The sequence below is a fragment of the Panthera tigris genome, chromosome F3, assembly GCF_018350195.1.
Source record: "Panthera tigris isolate Pti1 chromosome F3, P.tigris_Pti1_mat1.1, whole genome shotgun sequence".
NCBI lineage: Eukaryota > Metazoa > Chordata > Mammalia > Carnivora > Felidae > Panthera > Panthera tigris.
This window is the reverse complement of record NC_056678.1, coordinates 11721142-11727620: the sequence shown is the minus strand read 5'-3', so window position 1 is coordinate 11727620 and position 6479 is coordinate 11721142.

Below are 6479 nucleotides of genomic sequence, written 5' to 3'. Positions count from 1 at the left end.
ATGTCAAGCACCAAGCACCGTGCGAGGCACCGGGACGACAACGATGGCAAGGACAGAGTCTGGCTGGCGAATCTAATAATTAAAACATAAAGCACCAAGTGCCTTCACGAAGGACCGGACCGAGGGTAGAACCACGTTTTTGCCTTTGAACCTAACCTGATTTGCCATCAGCCTCCTTCAGCACCCCCTCCCACCAGCTGGCCACATGCACTTGTAACTCTGGGAGCCCCTATTCCTCTTATCCACACAGTTTACCTTTTGTTTTCAAACCTGTGCCGCCCTTCCCTCCTCCTCTCCCCCAGTGGACCCAGGAGAGCAGGCAGCCGGGCAAAACCAAAGGTGCCCAAGATGGTGAATCCCAGCCAATGCACCTGCCACTTCCTGTGGCGACGCCTGGTACCGTGAAAGGGAAGCAGAGCTAAGATACCCTCCTTTGCCTCCGTTGCCCTATAAGGCCATTTTTCGTGTTCTGACTTTGCGTAACGTCTTCCATTTCTTCGTTTCCACCTCCCTGGCAATTTTAATTTACAGCAGGCTTCACTGTGTTATTTTTCACACAGGGAGCCATTAATATTTTAGCAACTGCTGCACTGGTTCAGGACGCAGCCAGGAAATGGCCTTAGAGGGGTGTGTGGAGCCCAGCTGGAAGGCAGCCATGAGGAAAACGAAGGGCTGGTGACAGCGTGGGGGGTACAGGGGCTGGGGGGCTGGAGGGACGACTGTGGCGGGGAGGGGAGGTCCAGGGGACTGCAAGGGAGCAAAGTTGATTTTAAAAAAACAACAACAAAACCTGATAAAGCAATCCCATAAGGGCCCGCACCAAGCAGAATAAATAGGTTTCACTAAGACTAAAACTAGTCTTTGCATGCAGGCCAAGGACAATGATAGTAAAGGCATTACCCACTTGGTTCAAATCTGAATAATTTATACTCGATAACGTACGTCCCTCAGTAAGAACACAGGCTAATTCCGTGTTCTCACTACTCCAATCTTTCTGCTAACATGGATCACAGCCTTGGCTACGCCACCTCCCCATTCTATGAGGACATTTATTTCAGGTAACCATTGCGGGTTCTTGCAATTCTAGAATTCTGTGAACTCCATCACCGGCCCCCAATTGCTTGTAAGGAGCCTTGCTAAGGCATTTTCTTCCAGATTAGAAGCCCAGCACGAGAGCTGAAAAGCTAAGTACGACCCCTGGCTGTGACAGAGGGTGGCCTTGTAGTATTCCTCAAATCCCCAGGCCGCCATTTTCCTCAGCCACCTGGTAGGGCAAGAAACCGCTCTCCTGACAACCTCATAAGATGGTGGGCACACAAAATGGGAAAAAGGGAGAGTATTCATGCCTCCCAGGGCCTATAGTCCTAACGGGGAGAGATGAGAACATGGACAATGAAGACACAAGTGGAGGAAAGATTCCTGAGGAAGCCAAGTCTCTGCCTGGCCCCGAGGGACAACAAGAACCCCTGAGGTGAGTGGAAAAACATGGGAGATCTTGTTCAGACTATCCAGGCACAGATCCTGGCTCTGTCACTTACCAACTTCATGACCTTTCTGTACCCGGTCCTCCATCTAACCCCCAGCCTGCTAGGCTCTCTCCTTGCCCTCCCAGTCGTTCTCCCCCTATTAACCAGGGAGAATGTTGCTTCACACAGCCCACGCCCAAACAGGTACGCCAACACAACCAAGGTCATATAGTCAATAGCGTCCACTCTCAAAAAAACCTCAATCGATTTCAATTAAACCACTTCTGTTTAGTTCTGTTAAATCAAGATGCGCTGCTAAGGAGCGATAACGGAACCTGGTTAACATTCTGGGTTCCGGAGTCAGTGAGGTAAGGGAAACCCTTTGCAAAATGGTGCGTAAGCCTACGTGGCTGTGTTACCCTCTAGTTATCGAACTGCTGAGTTCCTTTTATCAGTTCATTCTTTTGTAAGGCCAGGAGAAAAAACACACCTCCTTCAAAAGTCATTTTAATGATTAATAATAATACATTCACACACAACTCAGATTTTCATGGAGCTTACAACTTCTCAACAGAATGGAATGTCCATTGTCTCCTAAAAACTAAAAAACAACCAAAACTCCCCATGTTCTGTAAACCTATTTATTAGGAAATGTTTGAAATTGGAAATTTTGGAAAATGCAAATTATTATATTGTCGTAGACTCTAAGTCTAAAGTTCTCTTTCTTCTTAGCAAAAGAGCAGAGAAAGGATTAAAACTAGAGATAGCTAATATCCAGGAAAAAGACAAGAGCCCCGAATAAGAGTCCTTGCCTCGTATTTATTCAGATCAGAAGGCTTACAGACGTGATGGGCATGTACAAAGAGACAAAGAAACTGTGAACATTAACTTGAGGACATGAGGGGGAAAAGGGGGTCTTGAAGATACACAGTGTTTGGGGTTTGGGTCAATATAAAACAAAATCCAGGTGCCGGGCAAATGGGTAGATGGTTGTTAACAGCAGAGAGGAGGCGCCATGCCTGTTTATCTTCGCCAGCCTAGGGGATGAGACAGATAGGAGGAGTAACCTCAGGGTTAACAAGACACCTTTTCTTTCGTTAACCATCTCTGCTCTGGGCAGTTTTGCCTGCAGGGCAGTGGTCCAAAGTCCAATACACCAATTTACCTGCCCTGGCCCTATTCTCCTATGAAAGCAGCTTTCTGCTGTAGTACTAAACTTGGGGTGCTTTCACCCTGAATATCTAATCTCGTTATTCCCATGCATTGGGCACTTTTGCATTGGTTCAATTTTGGGCCTTTGCCTTTCCCTCTCTATCTTGGGCGGTATAGTAACCCCTCCCTATTTTGGGGTGCCTTTGCACCCCCCTATGCTTGGCACCTTTGTGCCTCCCTATTCTTGGCATGCCAATCTGTTTTTCCCGAACTCGGGTGTAGGCATTTTATGACTTTGTGTTTCTTTACACCTTATTAACCCATTGGTACAGGCCCGAGGGATTCCTAATCTTAGCCCCCACATTATATCATTTGTGCCATGACATCACTCTTTATTTCTTTGTTCTTCTTTCCTTTTCTATCTTCCTCGGCTTTAAAAAATGATTACCATTGACTGTTGATAATCCAAAAAAAAAAAAAAAAAAAAAGAAGAAGAAAAGTAATTCTAATCTTCTGGAACAAAAATAGTCACCAGCTGCCAAGCAGTTCGGCCCTAGGACCGCGTTCCAGTCTAAAGGTAAAAGCATATGGCGACTTCATGGAAGGAGATTATAGAACCAAACCCTTTCATCCAACCAGTTGACTGGTGGCTCATGATTTCATATGCAGAAATTCCTGCTCCTTCCCGTGCTGTTCACCATCCCCAGAGACAGTGGAATAGGTGTTCACTCTGTCAGGTGGCCAATGGGAAACTGACACTTCAAACTCCTTCACTCCCCGAAGTCCTCCGTGAGGGTTAATGCCCTCCAGCATCTGCGGGTGACCATTAATTTTAGCCTTTAAAGAGCTACTTACTCACTAACGGCGGGTGTGTTGGAAAAACACACCAATCAGTCACAATTGTCACTTACACGTTCAGAAAGCGTATGTCACCACACTAGGTACCCGAATGCCAATTTTGTTGTGGTGGTGACCTCTGAAGTGTAGTGAAATCAACATCTGAGCAGCCAGCACAGGACTCTGTATGTGCTGTGACCGTAGTGCTTTGCTAATGAGCCCCGGGTGGAGGCTGGGGGACTAAGGAACAAAGGGGTTCGGGCTGGGAAAATAGGGGCAATCCTGTATGAATCGAGACGCATCTGAGTCCAGGGGAGGTAGAGCCATGAGTTTTGTTTGATTGTACCCCCTGCACAGCAAATATTTAATGAATAAATAAAAGTAGAACCCGAAGACAAAACCTAACCTGGATTATGACTTCACGAATGGAGACTTGCTTCACGCCTGACCCTTTCTCTTTGTTCTTACTCCCACCGAGGGTTCACTTGTGGAACTAGCTGCTGGTTAGCTGGACCCAAGCAGTAAAACTGGTTTCTCAGAGTTAGGTGGTTTCCTGTTTATAGGCTTGCCTGGCAGGCATTCAGAGACCACTCTGGTGTCCCGAGTTTTCCCCCTCCACGGCTGGATTTCCACTGATCTGAGTGTTTCCATGGGTCTCGTTTGTTGGCAGACTCAAAGGTGAGCTCATTCGCCATCCCCCCCAGGAAAGATGTTCCTGGAAATCAAACTCGCTCTGAGTCACATCTGCCTGTCCCCTACCCAGATGGTGCAATGTCATGCAGATCGGCTCTGCCCACAGGCTTCCAGGAGACAGGAACAGGAAACCTCTCACAGCACAAAACAGCACAGCCCCAGTTGGAGAAGGGCTTCCCTCCGCGGGAGGCAAACTCACTCAGAGAGAAGGCAGGCTTTTAGTTCACTGCATGCGTAGGTAAGCCTTGATAAAATTCGCAAGTTTCTGCCAAGGGGTTAAAAAAAACAAAAACGAGAAGAGCTGCACAAGTGGATTGTTTGGAGCAGAGGGACCAGGCTTGGCTCTTCTCAGAACGACACCATTTCTTGTTCTCAAATCCAAAACCTCGCACATCTGTGCTTTTCTCCACATCAGGTTGACTGTTACTTCAACAAGGTGCCATTAACCACCTGCTTTGCTCCTGGCACATACCAACCGAGGCCAAGCGTATGAAACACACTCCTTTACCCAGGGAGACGTTCGCTCGAGATAGGGAGACGAGAGCTAAAATCTGGAGAGGTTAATACAGAAAATGAGGCTGTTCACAATCAAGTCATGATGAGTGACGCAGGAAATCTTATGCTCCTACAGACATAGGAGGATCGCCACGGGCTTGATGAGACTGAAGCCCGTAGGACAGGTACAAGAACACTAAGGTTCATGCCAGTGGTGGAAACTTCTGAGCAAACCTGAGCCAGAGAGGTTGTTCCTCCAGGAACCCAGGGGAACCTTGGGGGTTAGGAGTCCAATTCTTACATCTTACCCATGGGAGGCTGGAGCCCACTGAGGTCAATGACTTACCCAAGGACACCTCACGTGTTAGTGGCAGAGTCGGATCTAGAAAAGCACAGTGCTGCCTTTCAATGGGCTTCACCCATCATGGTAAAATCTGGAGCAGACTCAACATCTCCTGCAATTACAGTAACGTCTGTTGTCTACCCTTGAAGAAAATGACTCATACACCGCAAACCCTCAATTCCACAAACTCAGTCTAACCCAAGGAAGACTGGAGACATTAATGTCTTTGCTCGGTCTTCCAGCCTCCACGACGGTTTTGGCTGTCCACGCAGGGTCACGGCCTTGTTCCTCCTCCCACGTGGGCTCCGAGAAGCTTTCTGCCTGGAGAATCAGCTAGCTCAACGAGCACCACATTCTCCCCGGTGGATTAAGCCCCAGGACACCCTGTCTGTTAGCAGAAATGTGTTGGGCTGACTTCAAAACTCTAACCCGTCTCATCGCATGAGGCTTTCCTCCAGGGTTGTTTTGGAGCGTGCAGTGACCCGCATCGTAAACCAAACCAGTCACTGGCACCTGGTAGTTACAACCAATTCATTAGATACGTACATGATGTTTCGCTAGCTGTAAATTTGGACACCTAATCCAAAACAAGAGAATATTGTGTTGCCGTTTTGGGAGACATTGTAGAGAGTTCACCTGCCGAAAGCAGAGAAGTAAGCAAGTTTACGGTAGTGGCCACGTTGAGGTCCTTCCACACGAAACCAATCTCTACGGCCATTATGGACGCTGCTTCTGACATTAGGTGCAGCTTTGACCCACACTGGCCTCAGTGAATTCAGAGGAGGTCTCCATTTCCTGAGGTAGCCGGGTTTTTTATTTACCTGTGGCTATAGATATATGCACCAGATACTGACGACGATGAAAATTATTTTTGTGCGTACTCAGAGCAAGGTCCTTACTCAGCCCTTAAAGCACCCCATTTGAATACTCATAGCAGACGTACAAGGTGGCTGTCATTATCTTAATATTACAATGAAAAAATTGAGACTCATCAGTTGGATTGTTTTCTCAAGGCACACATCCTACACATCAGAGCAGACTCCGGCTTGGCCGAGTCCAGAACATCGATATTCCAATATAGACGTTGCTATGCTGCCTTCCATGGTCAATGCCGTGGATGCCAATGGCACCCTTTCTTTCACTATCTGGGGCCAGCACGGGCACCAGATCAACTTAAAGTCAAGCTTATCTGAAATCGCAAGGCCAGTCAATTCCTCCCTGGGACCCATGGAGCAGAAGGGAATGATTGCATTCCCTTCACCCAGAGGAATACCTGGTACATCGTTGGAGATTAATACGTATTTGTGGAGTGAATGAATGACTTACTTGGTTGATCATTCTTGGCTAATGCTCTAAGTGGCAGCCACTTTATCCACCTTCTCTCCCATACTATTGATTCATATTCTTTTGATTATATCCCCTGTTCTCGTCCTCACATCCCCAAACATTCACCTCATCTAAGCTCCGGGAACCTCTATCACACAGCTCAAAAT